Raw genomic sequence first — 18246 nt, forward strand, 5'->3', positions numbered from 1 at the left:
ACCCCTTTCTCTCTCGTAATGTAACTAGGGCAGAGGATATTTCTCAAGTTGGGTCCACGTTTATATGTGAAACTCGGTTTCGCTGGTATAATTCCTTGTAAGCTGGGTATAGAAGTAAGCAAATGCCAATGCTTACGTAGAGTATTGTAGATTCTCGCACTCTCATCAGTATAAGGTGTAACAAGTGCAATCGATGGGAACTTGGTATTTCTTTTTTCGGTTTGTGATAGAGTTGATTCCCTAGGGACCTCATTGATTCTTTTGAGTGCTTTATTTAGAATCTGGGGGGATAACCTCTATCGCGGAAACGATTTGTGGTCTCCCTGATGTTTTCAGAAAATGTTTCTGGGGTGCTGCAATTGCGTCTCATTCTGATCATCTCACCGTAAGGGATGTTATTGATGACATGGCGGGGGTGCGCACTGGTGAAGTGTAGTGTACTGTTACAACTGGTCGCGTTTCTGTGGGTTTTGCTATTTACTTTGTTATTCTCCACAAAGAATGTGACATCAAGAAAATGTATTTCTTTGGCGCTGTATTCCATAGTGAAATGGACATTGTAAGGATTATTGTTCAAGAAATCAAAGTAGGTCAACAGGGCTGGGACAGGTCCATTCCAAAGCATGATAACGTCATCAATGTACCTGCCCCAAAAGATCACATATTCCGACCATTCTGCAGCTCGATGGCTCCAGGCATGCTCCCTCTCGAACCAGCCCATAAACAGGCCGGCGTAAGCTGGAGCAAACCTGGAGCCCATAGCCGTGCCCTGGATCTGTTGGTACCACATGGAGTCATATAAAAAGAAGTTCTTGGAGAGTATGATATTAGTCATTTCTACAACCACTTCATTATGGTTCAGAAAACCTGCTGCTCTTTGACCAAGGTAGAACTCAAGTGCTCTAATGCCAAATTCCTTTTTGATGCACGTGTAGAGACTCGTGACATCTAGTGTAACAAAGATCAAGTTATCGGCCCATGTAAGTTCCTCAAATTTAGATAGAATGTCCTTGGTGTCCCTAATGTAAGATGGGAGATTCTGTACAAAGGGTTGAATATATGAGTCCACATATTCCGAAAGGCGTTCGGTCGAAGAATTGACCCCTGAAATGATAGGGCGGCCCGGTGGAAAATGGCCGCCCTTATGGATTTTAGGTAGTATGTATATACACGGGAAGGTGGGCTCTGAAACCGTGAGGTATTTGCATTCCTCTGCACTAATTAATCCCTCTTCTTGCCAATCCGTGAGTCGCATGTTAATATGGGCGCTAAGGGCGGCAATGGGGTTATTAGAGATCTTGGTGTAGCAGGGAATGTCGAAAAGTTGTCGTTCAATTTCCGAAAGATAATCCTCGTTTTTCATCAACACAAGATTGCCCCCTTTGTCTGCTTCCCGAATAACTATATTCCTATCTGTTTTAAGATTGTTCAAAGCCGTGCGTTCTGTAACTGAGAGATTATGTTGGCATGCATTTGGGCGAATGGGATGGTCCAAAAGTTGATGTAAACCTTGTGTTACTTTTTGTTTGAAAATGTCAATATTGGCATGGGTTCCTACCGGAATGAATTTGGATTTTGGTTTTAAGCCACTATCCGTTATAGGTTTGTTAACTATACCCAATTCCGCACAGACCATATCACTGTCTATAGATGTATCAAGTTCAACTGACATCATTGATTGAATGACTTTTATTTCGGTTGCTGTATAAACAGATATGATATCAACATTACAATCAGTAGTTACAGTGGTGGGATTTCTCACAAAATGGTCTTTAAGTTTCAAAGTACGGATAAATTTAAACAAATCAACAAATATATCAGTATCCATGCCCATGGTGTTTGGGCAGAAACCCAAACCCTTATTTAATACAGATATTTCAACAGTAGATAGAGCCCTATCCGAAAGGTTGACAACAATACTTTTTTCATTAGAACAGAAGTTGAGCACTGTATACAACAATTTTGACATTTACAGAAGATTCAGCTTCTCCATGCCCCCTACACAGTCCTAAATGTTTACAGTTTAAACTGACGGTATCTTGTTGGAGATGAAGTGAGGCCTATCTTGCAACATGGTGCATCTTTTGCATCACTGCTGCATCACAAAAGTGACGCAACAGCGGCGCAAAAGAGGCGCACGGCCATCATAAATCTGCCCCTAACATTTTAAATGATTGATTCAGGATGACGATAAGCTGAGGCCTATCCAGAGATTTTTTGAGGTGAGGTCTACTCAGGGTTGCAGATGAAATTTAGGCTTATTGAAGAGTACAGAGGAGATAATACATGTGCAGGCCTACCAATGAAGTGAGTCATGTCCACTGCACTCTTGAACAAAGGCCAGACCTCTTCTGTGTCCGTGGACAGGCCTAAACCTCATCTGCACAATGTGATTCGTAATGTTAGGAAACACAGGTGATGTAATTGAAAAATGTGGAATTTCTTTTGCTCATTTCACAATCAAATCACCTGTGTTTCCTTTGCTTAGATATCTCATTGTGCAGATGGAGTCTAGCATATCAAAGACTACGCAGAAGGTCAGCACTGTATGGAACATGGCTATGTAACTCAAAGAATCAAAATCTAAATTTGCCAAGCACACATGGGGGCGTATTTACAAGGACCTTGCACCACGGGGAAATGTCTTAAATTAAAATGGGAAAAATAACATCAAAGGGACTCAAAGGCCTTGTAAATATGCCCCAAGCAACCTATGAAACTCTAGCAGTACATATCAAGAAACCTAATTGATTTCAAAAAACGTTTTTAAACAAATCATGTAAAGCAATTATATACCTACATTCATGGGGAAGTGACTTAAAATGCTCTAAGACACATGAAAGCGTTTTTTAAGGCCCTTGCGCCATTTTTGCGTCACTTTTAACATGGCTATGTAACTCAAAGAATCAAAATCTAAATTTGCCAAGCACAGATGGGGGCGTATTTACAAGGACCTTGCACCACGGGGAAATGTCTTAAATTAAAATGGGGAAAATAACATCAGAGAGACTCAAAGGCCTTGTAAATATACCCCAAGCAACCTATGAAACTCTAGCAGTACATATCAAGAAACCTAATTGATTTCAAAAAACGTTTTTAAACACATCATGTAAATCAATTATATACCTACATTCATGGGGAAGTGACTTAAAATGCCCTAAGACACATGAAAGCATTTTTTTAAGGCCCTTGCACCATTTTTGCGTCACTTTTAACATGCCTATGTAACATGGCTATGTAACTCAAAGAAACAAAATCTATTTGTAAAACACTTGACACAAAGCAACATTTTAAATACACAACTTTCTTCATAATTTTCTCCTTAAAGCATACTATTCTCTATTTAAATTAAATGAATCTTTTCTCACCTTAGCAAATACTTTTTGAGTTTCAAAACAGTCTCAGACACACACCAATTTGTCTTCAGCAGAGCAAAAGGTATGCACTCCAGAGGCTGCAACCATCAATGGCACAGAAATGCTGTAATTCATCACACATATCTCTCATGTCACCCAATCAAAACTCTTCCCTCACTTTTTTCAAATCAACACCCTTCCCCCCTCTGCCCTTTCTGCCTTTTTTCCATAGCAACCACCTCCTGAAAGACCTCTCATGTTTGCAAGTTCACACAACAATGTTTCAATTGAACTCTGAACTCTCAGTACACCTGCGTATCCAGTGCAATCTTTCATAAAATTATTTTTTCTTGACCATTCAAATTACATCTTTCAAAGAACTCATCCTTGCACCCTAACTTTCCGTTTTCAGCAATCAAAATCCACCAATCACTGCTACTGAATCATTAGCACAGAAACTCCAAAGTTTTTTTCATTACATACTCCTACTATCTCAACTGCCATTTCATTCTCATACTTCATCTGACTGCAGCAGAACCTCCTCTCACCATGTTTTCTGTCTGGATTGTTGGACATAGTTACATCCACTGGGCTCAAAGGTATGCTGATAACAGAAATTTACACAATCTCAATTTACAAAATGTGGAAATCAACTGGATTGGTCACAGAGGATTAAGATGTCACCAATTGATACCATTGGTGAAAACCTTTTTGCATTTGCCAAAACCTGACCTGTTAATTGTGCACTGTGGAGGAAATGACTTGGGCACTTTGACTGGGGTAGGTCTGGAAATGCTTTTAAAGGACACCTTTGAGCTATTGATGGCACTATTTCCTCAAACTGCCTTGGTATATTCAAATATATGCCAAAGACAGAAATGGAAGTGGTCCAACCAATTTTGTCCACAAATTGAGAAATCGAGGAAGCATGTAAATAAGTCTGTTTCAGCTTACATGAGAGACCATGGAATGGGCTCCATCTACAACAATAACTTGCGTTACTACATGCAAGATATCTACAGAGCAGATGGAGTTCACTTCTCAGATGAGGGGAACAGAATTTTCATCCTCAATTTAAGACTGTGCATTGGTACCTACTTGTAGGTACCTACATCAGCCACAGGACCCAAAAGCTCTTTTCAGAGCTACCCTACATCTGATGACTCACAATTATTATTTTACTCTAACTTTTTTCACTAATTTTCACCAAAGTACGCTCCCCGGAACGCTACCCGGTACGCGCACCGGACGCTAACCGCGCGAAAATTTGAAAAAAAATGGTTTTTTTCGCACATATGGTCCTCCTCAGCTACCCTCAGAAAACCTAGGGGGTCAGGATACGTCTACCGTGCCCCCTTCTACCCATTCTGAACATTATTTGCCCTCCATCTTGTATCTCAATTCTACCGAAACACAAAATGGAGGACTCCCGTAACGCTGCCGGTTCGCGTACCGGGGCGCGCACCGGGAAGCGCTCGCTCAAAAAAGGTGGGAAAGTAATTCACAGAAAAACCACTGGAGACACTTTCACCAAATATAGATTAGCTCATACTACATACCAACCCCTACCATATTCACAAATTTGATTGGAATTCCATTTAGCCATTTAGCCTGTAGACCTGTAGACCTCTCTAAATACCCTGAGGTAAATTACTTCACAAAACATATCTGAAGTGTTGGAATTGACAACCAATTAAAATGTTACTTTCATTTTCTACTCTTTTTTACCTGACATTTGATTGGTTATGTACCTGAATATATATAAAGAAAGAGAGAGAAACACAGCCATTTTGACTACTACTTCCTGAACCACATTGCAAAATCATTTTCACTGACAACTTAAACTTGTTTTTTAAAGGTAAGATGTTATTTTATAAATTTGAAAACATTTTCAGATAGTTATATACTATCCCTCTGTAAGAGTTAGACATTGAGAAAGGCTTGTTTATTATAATTATGGATTGATTTAGGTTTCTGTGGTATAATTATCAATTTACTTAGGCTTTTTCACAGGCACTTTTTAATAGTACTACTTCACGCCTGAAAAGTACCTGTCTGAACTTTAACCCCAACAGTGCCCTATCTCTACTGATAAATTTATTTTTTATGCAAATTTCAGCACAAAAATGGAAGGAGAACAGAACGTTTCCTTTGTAATTGTCCTAGAGATTAACAATGAGGAAATCATTGAACCCATTGACTTGGAATTCATGGATGAATCACGGGACCATGAACTTCTACAATGTGTAGAATCTGTGGATTTCTTACTTCATTATCAGGACGGTCAAATGTGGGAAGTTATGTTCAGTCAAAAAGAAGACATATCAGACAGTCAAATGTTAGACGTTCTATTAAATTTTGAAAAAGAATCAGATAAATAAATTTATATTTAATAATCAAAAATTGTTTGAGTCTTTAATCATTTTTATATGTAATTCATAAACTAGTACCAAATTGATTATAATGTAAAGTCAGACTTATAGTATACTGTGCACAATCACAAAAATAAATTTATATTTAATAATCATAAATACTGCTACTTAAATAAAAAAAACAAAAAAAACAACAAAAAGAATAATCAATAAACATACAATATTTCAAAATATCATAGTCTATCATTCTTTTTTCCTTATAGTACGCTCCCCAGACCGCTTCCCGGTGCGCGTACCGGGCGCTCCCCACGCAAAAAAAACAAAATTGTTTTTTATTTTTTTTGCCCCGCGGGGCCCTTTTAAAGCCTCCACATCAAACCTAGGGGGTCAGGGAGGATCTACTATGCCCCCTTATGGTCATTTCCCCCTTTGTTTTGGCCTCCTCTTGTCTCTCGATCCTACCGAGAGACAAGATGGCGGCCGCTCCAGACTGTTTAGAATGTTGACAGACACCGGAGAGCCAATCAGCTTCGCGTCAGGTACGCGAACCGGGGCGCTGCCCGGAGCGCGCTTACAGATATATATATTTTTTTGAACGTTAATTTCTCAAAATCCACTGGAGCACATATATTGAGACCTAGCAAAGGCACATCGGGCAACCATTCCCTAAAATTTCTAAGTTTCGTGAAAATCCAATCAGCCGTTCGAGCTAAAAGTGAGGCCAACCGCCCTATGGAAAATTGCATGGGAAAAACACGTTTTGGGACCCCCTTTTTTCTCGGCCCCCCCTTGACGAAACCCCCCCAAAGGGGCTGCTCAGAAACAAAATGTGCCATTTTCCTGACAATTTCAGCCAATTCCGTCCTCAAACGCCAAAGTTATTTGACATAGAATTTTCAAAAATCCCATAGAGAAAAAATCCTAAATACATATACCTACTGGCGACCGCCAGTAGGTAATATATATATATATATATATATATATATATATATATATATATTTCTTAAACACAATCTGACTTTCCTTCGTCAGAAAAACGGCAAGCACGCTGGAAATCTGGTATTAAGAATTTTATTCTGCAAACCCCCCTCACCCCAGACAGATAGAAAGTGGACAATGCACGCCAAGGATTGGGGCGGCCATCTTAAAATGTACAAGTCAACACACATTTCTATTGCTTTGCTATGGCTAAGAATATAAAGTGCATAAAGTGCATGATAAAATTACAAAGCATTAACAACATAATAATCTCATATATGTACATACTTCATTTTTACTTGCATCACTTATTTTGCTTTTTCTGACAACATTGTTTTACTTTTATGGGGTGGATCCCCATAAGTCAACTACTACTGTTTGTTTTTTCTTTAACAAAATATATATATATATATATATATATATATATATATACCACCACATAACACCCCTCCAGTTGGAAAGGAACGAGGCCACTCAGGGTAACCTTTAGGGAGCCGTTTATTCCGACCGCACAGCATGATGCATTTTGGCAAGATTAGCCTTCCCCAGATGCTGCTACAAACTGGTTAAAACTCCACCCATGCCTTTTGAAGTGTCCTGCCTTGTCATCATGGGACGGTAAGTTCCCTCCCCAGATCCCATGTTCGTTCACCCAAAGCAGTCCAAAGTGAACTACACTTCCCAGAAAGCACCACTTCCCAGCGGGTGTAGCGTGGAGAAGGAATCACTCGGTCAGGGAAAATACGTGGTAATAAGCATGGAGTGTCCCGGTAAAATGGTGTCCTCAGGCTCTCTTGGGTGCCCTCAACGCTCCAGCCTCTAGTGTGAGTCCCAGCCGGGCTGTAAGTCGTCAATGCAGTGATTGCGACTTCTCGTGTAGTCACGAGCTGCGCCTGGCAGCAGTCCGTGGCTGAAACAATGCTCGGGGCGGGCAGGAGTTGTTCCGATACCTCGAGGGAAAAGAAAAAGCTGCAAAGCTGGTGCCAGCATCTCTCCTGCCACTTGGTAGAGCGGGTCCTCTTGTACACCTTTGGCTGGTGCACCAATTAAATCACCACAAAACACCCCTCCGGTTGGAAAGGAAAGAGGCCACTCGGGGAATCCTTTAGGGAGCCGTTTATTCAGACCGCACAGCATGATGCATTTCGGCAAGATTAGCCTTCCTCAGATGCTGCTACAAACTGGTTAAAACTCCACCCACGCCTTTTGAAGTATCGTGCCTTGTCATTATTGGACGGTAAGTTCCCTCCCCAGATCACATGTTCGTTCACCCAAAGCAGTCCAAAGTGAACTACACTTCCCAGAAAGCACCGCTTCCCAGCGGGTGTAACGTGGAGATATATATATATTTTGGCCCCAGGGGATGGGGTCCTCAGGCCTGAAGGCTGATTATTTTCTGCACTTACCAAAGACTTTATTCGCTGATGACATCTTAAATGAAATTGACATATTCTGATGACATCCCTGATGACTTTATCCAGTGAGTGTGTTTCTGAGATGTTTCTGAGACTTACAGATATATACGAAGATACACCATACATTAATGTACTATTCTTTCTGTACTACTAATGAGTGATACTGTTTCTAACATATGTCATCTGATTGGCTATGTGACTTTCTGTATACTGATAAAGATCAATCATTCAATAACTCAGGGTTTTTTAGAGCACACTACTCACCCATACGGGTCTCAAGGCGCTGGGGGGACTCAAGCAGCTCCATGGTCATCCAAAGAGCCAGGTCATGAGGTCCGTTCTGAATAGGTACAGTGTCGGGCTTCGTCTGATGCGGAGTGAGAGTTTGTTCCAGGTCTTGGCCACGATGTAGGAGAAGGATCTGCCACCCGCTCTGGTCCTCTGGATGTGGGACACCGTGGCTAGGGCTAGGTCGGCCAAGCAAAGGTGTCTCTTGAGGGGGTGGTAGGTGAGTCTTTCATTGAGGCTGTTGAAGTGGACCTGGGGTCGAGGACTGCAGCGGCGCTTTGCTGTGGCTCGCGCGCGCTCGCTCTCTCAGCGCTACTCTTGATTTTTAAAACTGCCCGTTTTTTATTTAATTTTATTTCTTTTTCATTTTACCCTGGTTTTAACCACAGGGTCTCTGGCCACTCACCCGCACTCTAATTTCTGTGTAACCCACCGCTGTTGAGCGGGTCCGGTTCCGGGGAGGCAGAGGGCAGGGAGCGCCATCTTAGAGTGGGGAGCAACTGTGGGCGCCATCTTTGAGCGTCCCTACGCTCGTGGACTGGGGGAGCTGCCTACTTAAGGCAGAGCGTCCACTGGGTCAGCCTGTTGAAGTGGACCTGGGGTCGAGGACTGCAGCGGCGCTTTGCTGTGGCTCGCGCGCGCTCGCTCTCTCAGCGCTACTCTTGATTTTTAAAACTGCCCGTTTTTTATTTAATTTTATTACTTTTTCATTTTCCCCTGGTTTTAACCACAGGGTCTCTGGCCACTCACCCGCACTCTAATTTCTGTGTAACCCACCGCTGTTGAGCGGGTCCGGTTCCGGGGAGGCAGAGGGCGGGAGCGCCATCTTAGAGTGGGGAGCAACTGTGGGCGCCATCTTTGAGCGTCCTTACGCTCGTGGACTGGGGGAGCTGCCTACTTAAAGGTCTCCTTATGGCACGCAGCGGTGACGCGCAGCGGGCGTGCCTTCTCTGTGCCTGAGTCGTGCCAGAGTCCTGCCCGTCTGCGCTCGTCAGCGTCTCAGAGGGCGGCGAGGTAGGCTCTTAGCTTCCATTGCATTCTATCTCTGTCGGGAGGCGTAGACACTTTTTATGCTGTTATGTTGTTTTATTCTTCTAGCGAGCTACTAGCGCTTAGACGCTCTGTCTCTTCTTGCCATCATGTTTTTCCGGGAGGCCGCTCGCTCAGGAAGGGCTGCTCTGGCTGTGGCTGGAACCTGTCTCACAAGGAAGATCTTTCCCCTGGGTCAATACCCTCATATTTTCCTTGTTACTTGCTTAACACCAGATCGTTTAGCAAGCATTCCACGGATATCTGGAATCTGCTCTCGGACTCTAAAATCTCTTGTCTGTTTCTCACTGAGACTTGGTTGAGCGAATGCTCTTCCCCCGATGTGGCCGCTGCTATCCCCCCGAATTATACCATCTATAGGAGGGATAGAGGTGTTGGCAGAGGTGGCGGAGTGGCAATCATACCGGACAAAAGCATTTCTTGCTCGACTTTTGCCGTAGAGAACATCACTGGCAGTGAGGCCCTCGGCTTCACTCTTAAATTGTCTCCCCGTCTAACCTGCACTGGGATCATCATCTATAGGGCTCCTGGCCGTTAGGCACCTTCTTTGATGATCTTCAGACTGCTCTTTCAGTGCCGTGTCTCAGATCAGAGCACTGTATCCTTTTGGGAGATTTTAATCTACATATGGATAACCTAGCATACCTGGACACCATTAAACTCTTGGACATTGTTTGTCCATTTGGGATGACGCCTTATGTTGACAGTCCTACTCATAATAAAGGCCATGTGTTGGATCAGATTTTTTTCACCAGGATCATTGAGGCCTCTTCTCCTCTGCCAGTGTTGTGGTCCGACCACTTCCTGATTAAATTCTGCATCCTAGCTGTAGATACGTCTAGCTCGAGAGGGATGAGAGATGCTAGAAGGGTGTCTCGACCTTTTCACCGAGTCACGGCGGACATGCTGGCTGATGCTCTCTGCCAACATCCCTGCCAGCTAACAGGTCATCTGGAAAAAGACATTAAATTGTTTCAGAAATGGCTCTCTACTAGACTCGAGGAGCTAGCCCCTAGTAAACGAAGCAACGATACGGGTAGACGTGTATCAGCCCCTTCGTTTACTCCCCTCCTGGGCAGGTTGCGCCAAGATTGCAAGAGGGCAGAAAGGGCCTGGAGGCGTATGTACGACCTGGAGGACAGGAGCAAATACAGGGAGCTTATCTGTCTCTATCATAAGCACATTTGTGATGCAAAAAAAGTGTACTTTGAGCACAGAATTGACGCGGCAGAAAGTGTGAGCAAAGAATTTTTTTAAATCGTACAGGAGTTTGTTTCGCCAGCTTCTAGTACACCCACCCATGCTCATACCGAAGCCTGGATTAACCAACTTAGTCATTTTTTCATTAATAAAATCAAACTTATTCAAGGCTCTTTTCCGGGCTTGGGGCTGAGCCCTGCTGCCGGCCTTCTGACACCTATGTTTCCATCTGGTAGGGAGGAAGGCCCCCTGCTTTTGGCCTTTCCTCCTATCTCTCTTGCCTCCTCCTTTGATCTTCTGTCTCGGCTGAAATCCGGCTCGCCGCTTGATCCTTGTCCTGCCAAGTGCCTGGGGAGAGTGGCATCGGCAGTTAATACCCTGCTCAATCCACTGCTCAATGCCTCCCTGACTTCGGGAGAGGTGCCCAAGGCCTGGAAGCATGCTCTAATCCTCCCGCTGTTGAAAAAACCATCGTCAGATCCCCTTGTACACGCGAATTATAGACCAATCTCCCTCCTCCCTTCTCAGGCCAAGGTGATTGAGAAGCATGTGCACCTCTCTATCTCCAGTTTTATAGAGAGTAATAATATTCTGCACGACTCTCAGTCGGGTTTCCGTGCTAATTTTAGCACGGAAACAGCTCTTCTCGAAATCACTGATGCCATTCGAGAGACATTGGATGGGGGGGGTAAAGCCATCCTGGTCATGTTGGACTTGTCGGCGGCGTTCAACACCGTACCCCATGCCGGTCTCCTTTTAAGACTTTGGGAGATTGGCTTCCGTGGAACGGTGTGGAATTGGTTTAAGTCTTTCTTAACCAACCGCCGGCAAGTGGTCTGGGCACCTCCGTTTTCAGCCGAAATGCCGCCGCTCGAGGTGGGGGTTCCTCAGGGGTCTATCCTGAGCCCCACCCTTTTTAATATCTATATGGCCCCTCTCGCGGCGGTGGCGGAATCTTTTGGTGCCCAGATCATATTCTATGCTGATGACACCCAGCTTCTTTTCTCGTGTAGCAAGGGGGAAGATTTCGACAGCGGTCGGATCCGGGAATGCCTGGAAGCCGTTTTCACCTGGTTTCAAAGGCATAGTCTGAAGTGTAACTCAGACAAGTCTGAGTTGCTCTTCTTTGGTTGCCAGCCGGATCCCGGCTGGAAGTCATGGTGGCCTTGCGATATGTCTCCACCTGATACTGCATCATTAAAGGCGGAAAATCTGGGCTTCCTGTATGATGTCGATCTCTCATTTAGACCCCAGATCATCGGGCTCACAGGGAAGTGTTTTGGCATCCTAAAAATGCTGCGGAAGTTCCTTCCTTTACTGTCCCTTCAGCACAAAAAAATCACTGTGCAGGCCCTGATAGGGTCACGACTTGACTATGCGAACGCTCTCTATTTAGGCCTTCCTAAATATCTGATGGCTCGCTTGCAGGTCGTGCAGAACTCGGCGGCTAGAGCCATCTTTGGACTACCAAGAAGAGCGCGAGCTTCGGAGCTCCTAGAGCAACTTCACTGGCTTCCGGTCGCCAAGAGAGTCACCTTTAAGATCTTGACGGTGGCTTTCAAGGCGCTTCACCGGATGGGCCCAAGCTATCTTGGAAAGCGGATTGCCTTCTATGTTCCTAGAAGAACTCTTAGGTCTGCTCATGAGGCCAAGGCCGTGGTTCCTTCCATCAGGCGCACACGTATCGGAGGCCGTTCTTTCCGGTATTTAGCTCCGCGCTGTTGGAACGATCTCCCTCTTTCTTTGAGAACAGCTACCAATTTGCTAGCCTTTAGAAAGGAGTTGAAGACTTGGCTCTTCTCTCTGTAAAATCTGCGCTGGCCTCAGAGCATTGCTATGTTGTGTACTCTTCCCTTTCTCTCTTCGCCAAAGCGCCGGGACACTCCTCGGAGTAGCCGTGTGCTATAGAAGAGCCTATATAACATAACATAACATAACATAACATAACATAACATAACAGGTATGGGGGTCCGGTGTTGCGGAGGGCTTTGTAGGCGTGGGTGCGCAGTTTGAAGGTTATTCTTTTTCCAAGGAGGAGCCAGTGGAGGTCGCGGCGGTGTTGGTTGATGTGGTCATGTCGTGTGATGTCAAGGACGAGTCTGGCTGTGGCGTTCCTGCCCAGCTGGAGTTTGCTGGGGGTGTTTCGCTGGAACGAGGGATGTGGATGGACGCCGGCCGTTTTATCAGGAACGACCTGCTGGAATACAGTGCCTATACCCCACTCCCATGGACTAATAGGACCTCCAGTCCTCCAATAGATCTATAGATCACTCAGTAGTTGACCAAAGACAGGTATACAATTAAGGTGGCAAGACCGTGCGCACCACTCAGGAACATTTGATAAACATTGCCATTTTCGCCTATTAGCATGTTTACAGTCCAAACTTCTTAAATTCGACATTGCTACAAAATAACACACATCAGGAGTAAAGTTGCTGGGAAGGCAATCCTTGGACTCCGGTTCCCTTTACATTATCCTGCCTTCAAAAGCGACGTATTATAGACTCAAAGCCCTGAAGAAGTCCCGGCTTGGGACGAAACGCGTCGGCTGTTCATGTTTCACTGCAAATTGAAAATTAAAGATTAAAAGAAGACTAACAACATTTCTTCATGTTATATTTCTTTATTGTGCTTAAATACTTTTTGCACTTATTATCTTATTTGTTGTGGTGCACCTTTGCGGTTGTTTTTTTATTGTACTAAAATTCCTTGGGGAATCGGCACAGTGATGATGGGTGCCATTCAGTGTGCACACAATCCCCTTCATTAATTTAAGGGATATCGAATATTTTTGGGAGAAAGTTAGTCAGGTGCTGACTCTAGGAAGGGTCCATCATTGCAGTTTGTTGCTTTGCAGAGTATTGTTTGGTTTATTCCGGCATAGAGTGTGTTTACATAATCCGGTCTGCTGGTGATGAGTGTGTGGGTGATGGTATTCCTGGAGTCAGGGGATCCATATAAAGGTCTAGCAGAGCATGAGGAGGCTGTTGAAGCATGTGGAGGACACAGCGTTGTTCTGGTGGTTCATGGTGAGTCAAGAGTTGGGTATGATTCTGAGGGTTCCTGCTTGGTCTGCAGGGGTGGGTGGGCTTCTAAGGGCAGGGAGCCACCAAGTGTTGTCCATGCAGAAGGGGTGAATCCGAGGATGAGGATTTCTGTTTTCTCCGGGTTGAGCTTCAGGCAGCTGCTGTTCATTCAGGATGCAACATCCTTCACCCCTTCTAGGAAGCTGTGCCTGATGATGTCGGGTTCCTTTCTGAGCCAGAGGATGAGTTGGGTGTTGTTGGTGCATGAGACTATTTTGAGTCCAGGCTTTCTGACGATGGTTGCAAGGAGGGCCATGTAGATGTTGAAGAGCATGGGGCTGAGCGAGGATCCTTGTGTGTAAAGCATTCATGATAATACACAGTAACACAGTGAAGGACACTACAAAGAGACACCATACAAGTAGTTATAAAAAATAAGTATCTTCATATATAGACTTAACACAAGACCAATAACAGTAAAAAGCCACAATACTGAAAAATGGGGGTACTCTTGAAAAGCTGGAAAGATAGTTCAAAGTGTTCAAATAGGGGTTCAGTTCAAAGCAGGGGTCTCTGCGACTCTTTTACTTACAAAGTACCTGGATTTTGTAGCAAAACAAGCAAAATGTCGCAAACAAGCTGTAGCGATGATTTTCCCCACGCTAGGCCAGCGATGCGTTGAATCCTTGGCGTAAGGGAGGAGGATGTGCTGATCCTGTTGCATGTGCGATCTGGTTGCGAAGAAAGAAAATGGCCCCGCAAGGGAGCGACGATCCGGTTGCGATGCAAGGAAAATGGCAGACTTGCGGCGTCCGCTCTGCGATGTCGTGGTGCGATGATCCGGGGTTAGCAAGCCTTCAACAAAGCCAGCAACGTGCGATGCGATGATCTTTGGGGTTAGCGAGCACTTTGTGGCCCGCAAGCGTGCGATGCAATGATCTTTGGTCTGCGAGCGCTCGGCGGCAGCAGCACGATGATTTTTCTTACGCTCTTAAGCTGAGGCGGCTCGCAAATGGGCGTTAGCAGCGATTTCAGCACTCTCTTCTCTGTAGTAGAACTAGAGACCCTGGAACTCACAGGGGCCTCACCTGCAGTTAGAAATCCTCGCTGGGAGGAATCAGGAGGCTGGTGGGGGAGTCAGATGGGCCTGTGACTCCAGCAGGAGGCTAGCTCTTTTCTAACCCTTGGGTGATTGCTTAGCAAAATAAAAGTCTCTCAAAAGTCCTTTTCCCTCTTCTTCCAAGTCCAAGAGGAACTACTGAAGGCCAATCCAAGAAATAGCACACAAGCACAAGGGCAGTCCTCTCCTGCAGATTCCTTCAGTGAACCGGACAGAGGTTCTTCTTGACATCAAGGAGCAATACTAAAATCATGGGTATAGTTACAGATATTTATACCCCAAAGGTATTTGTTCTCAAAAGTCTCTAGTCACTGAACCCACCCAGAACAAGTTATATTCAGGCCTGGAGCACTTTGTTTAGCAGGCTGCATCCTTCCTTTCAGAAAGAGGGGTCTGCCATCAGGTGCACAGTAGGAGGTGGAGCCAGCATTCACCTTGCCAGGCACAGCCCTATTCAGGTCAAGGAGCTACCCCTCCCCAGTACTCAGATCTCTCTATTCAACCCAGGTCTGACTCAGCCTGCCTTGCCCCTCTAAACCCAGACAGCCAATACACATAACAGCAGAGCACACTGGAAGGCTTAGTCAAGAAAATACCTACTTTCTAAAGTGGTATTTCCAAACACAGAATATTAAAACCAACTTTGCTAAAAGATGTATTTTATTAATCTGAGCTCAGGCATTCTTAACTTGAATTTCTACCATGTTCCCTTGGACAGTTAGGACTATTAGATGTAATAGCCAGACTGCCCATTCTAACCTATGGAGAACAGGTAGCCTTGCAGCGGTGAAAAAAAAAATGGAGGGTAATTCACTACCAGGACATACTACACATGTCAAGCCATGTCCTGCCTTATACATACAATGACCCTCCCATAGCAGTGACTGACATGATGCTATGGGAAGGTTCAGGGGCTGAGAAGTGTGGCTACTTCACAGCCAAGATGGCAGTCCTGGACTGCATACAGACACTGCAGTGGCAGGTCTGAGGTACCATTTACAAGCTGCTTCTGTTGTTGGCGCAAACCAAGGCTGCAGGCCCATCCGCAGCATTTGAGTTACCAGCTCTGAGCACACATAGGCCACACTACTAGGGACTAACAGGTAACCCAAATAAGCAAATCAGGGATATACCAATTCACAGTTACATTTACAAAGAGAGAATTAACACTGTGGCACTGAATGGCAGTGGCACAGCGCCCAGAGCATCTTATACCAGGAAAAACAGAGGAGGCAATAGCAAAATATGGAAGGGAGACCGACGCCAATGGTGCCAGGTCTAACAGGGGAGTTGGGTCAGTGCCGTGGTCTTGGTCGTCAAAGTTGTCATAGAACGTCTTGATCTTATGGTCGAAGAAGGAGCTGACTTTATTGCAGAGGTCTTGGGAGAGAATGATATGAGTAGTTTCGCTGTTCGGTCTGGAGAATTCTTATATGATGGTGAAAGGTTCTTTGGAGTTGTGGGCGTTTGAGCGGATTCTGTCTTCGATTAAATTCCTCTTGGTAGTTTTGATGAGTTGGTGGTGTGCCGTGTTTACAGCCTAGTAGGCAAAGCATGCTTCCGGGGTCTTGCAGTTCCTCCACATTTTCGAAACTCATCAGCAAGAATGCTTGGATTTCTGGAGGTTCAGGCTTCTGCGTTGTGTCGCCTGGTGGCATTCTAGAGGGGGACGAGGGTGTTGGCGCAGTTGGCGATCCATTGCTGAAGGTTGTTTGCTGCAGAGTTTCGTCTGTCATGCTAGGGGGAGGACTGCAGCTGAGGGCAGAGGCGAGGTGTTCTTGGGTGATTTTGTTCCAGTTTCAGCATGGGAGGTGTGGCCTGCCCTTGTGTGTGGTGGGTATTGTGAAGGAAAAATGGATGCAGTGGTGGTCTGTTCAGAGGGGTTCCATGGTGTGAGAGAGGCGAATCTTGTTTCCTCCGGCAAAGATGGGGTCAAGCGTGTGTCCCGCCATGTGGGTGAGACAAGTTGCTTCAGTCCAATGTTGGAGAGGTTCTCAATGAGGTCTGTGGTGTTGGGGTCGCTGACATTGTCCAGGTGGAAGTTCAGGTCTCCCAGCATTATGTAGTCCTTGGAGGCGAGGGCTTGGGGAGCGATGTAGTCAGGAATGGTGTTAGTGAACAAAGAGCGGGGTCCGGTTGGTCTGTAGGCGGGGATTCCTAGGAGCGTCATTCTGGGGTTGGGCTAGATCTGGAAGTGGATGTGTTCCATGAGCGTCGAGGAGTCATCTGAGTTGGTGATCGTTAGTTTAAGGAACCCAATGTCAGGCGAGTGGGTGTAAGGAGATACCACACTTCAACTGCATGTCTGAGCAGGGAGTGCACATTGATAAGGATGCAGCTCAGGAGGTGTATACATTTGCATCTGGAGAGTTGAGGGTGGATGTTTGGGTCCAGAGGTGGGTGTAGGTGCGGCAGCATTGTCAACTGGAGATCGGACCATGGGTGTTGCTCGGCGTCGAGAGCTGGCAGTTGTCGGGTCCAGAGTTGAGTGCAAGGAGAGTGTTGGGTCGTACTGGCATGGGGTAGATGGACCAGGGTCCCTGGCGCTGGTCGCTGTCAGGTCACGGAAGGGTACAGACAGTCTTGTCTTTGGGACGCCTTCTGCGTGCCAGCAGTGCATCTGCTGCACATGCCCGCTGTGAGCAGCTGGGAGGTGGGAAGCAGGAGCAGTAACAGCCAGGGAATGCAGAGCCTTGTGGGTAGCAGCGGTGGGTAAAAAGGCAATGCAAAAACCAGGCAAACAAAAGAAAAGTGATAAAGGCAAAGAAATAATGTTAGAGAAATAAAGGCCAAGAAATAAAGGCAATGAAAGAAAAAAAGAGGCAACACACCAAGCAGGCAGCTAACGAGAGAGAGGGAAAGACAGAAAGAGGAAGACACACACAGAGCTGGCGAGCAGAAGAGCAGACTCTTCCACTTGACCACCAGGGATGAGGCGCAGGCAGGAGTCTGTGGGTGGAGGAGGGCTTTGAGGACCTCACCTAGGACACCATAAGGTGCTGGGGCAGTGCCTTAATGGGGGAGCTGCGGGAGGAAAGAGTGCTATCCTGACCAGGAGGTCAGAGGTCTTGCTCACCCTGTTGTGCAGAGGCCACCATTAAGTACGTGTCTGGGGGAGGGTAAGCAGCTGGGAGTGGGAGCTGGAACACTCATGGGGGGCAGGGTTGTGGGGGCATCAGGGAAAAAGGTAATGCATAAACCAGGCAAACAAAAGGCAGAGAAATAAATGGAAAGAAAGGAAAAAGAGGCAACAGACAAAGCAGGCAGATACGAGAGAGATGAAAGACAGAAAGAGGAAGCCACACACAGAGCAGATTAGTAGAAGAGCAGGCTCTTCCACTGCACCACTGGGATGAGGCGCAGGCAGAGGCCTGCGGGTGGAGGAGGGCCTTGGACACCTTACTTGGAATACCAGAAGGTGCCAGGGGCCGTGTTTTAATG

Source organism: Lissotriton helveticus, chromosome 3_1 (genome assembly GCF_964261635.1).
Source record: "Lissotriton helveticus chromosome 3_1, aLisHel1.1, whole genome shotgun sequence".
NCBI lineage: Eukaryota > Metazoa > Chordata > Amphibia > Caudata > Salamandridae > Lissotriton > Lissotriton helveticus.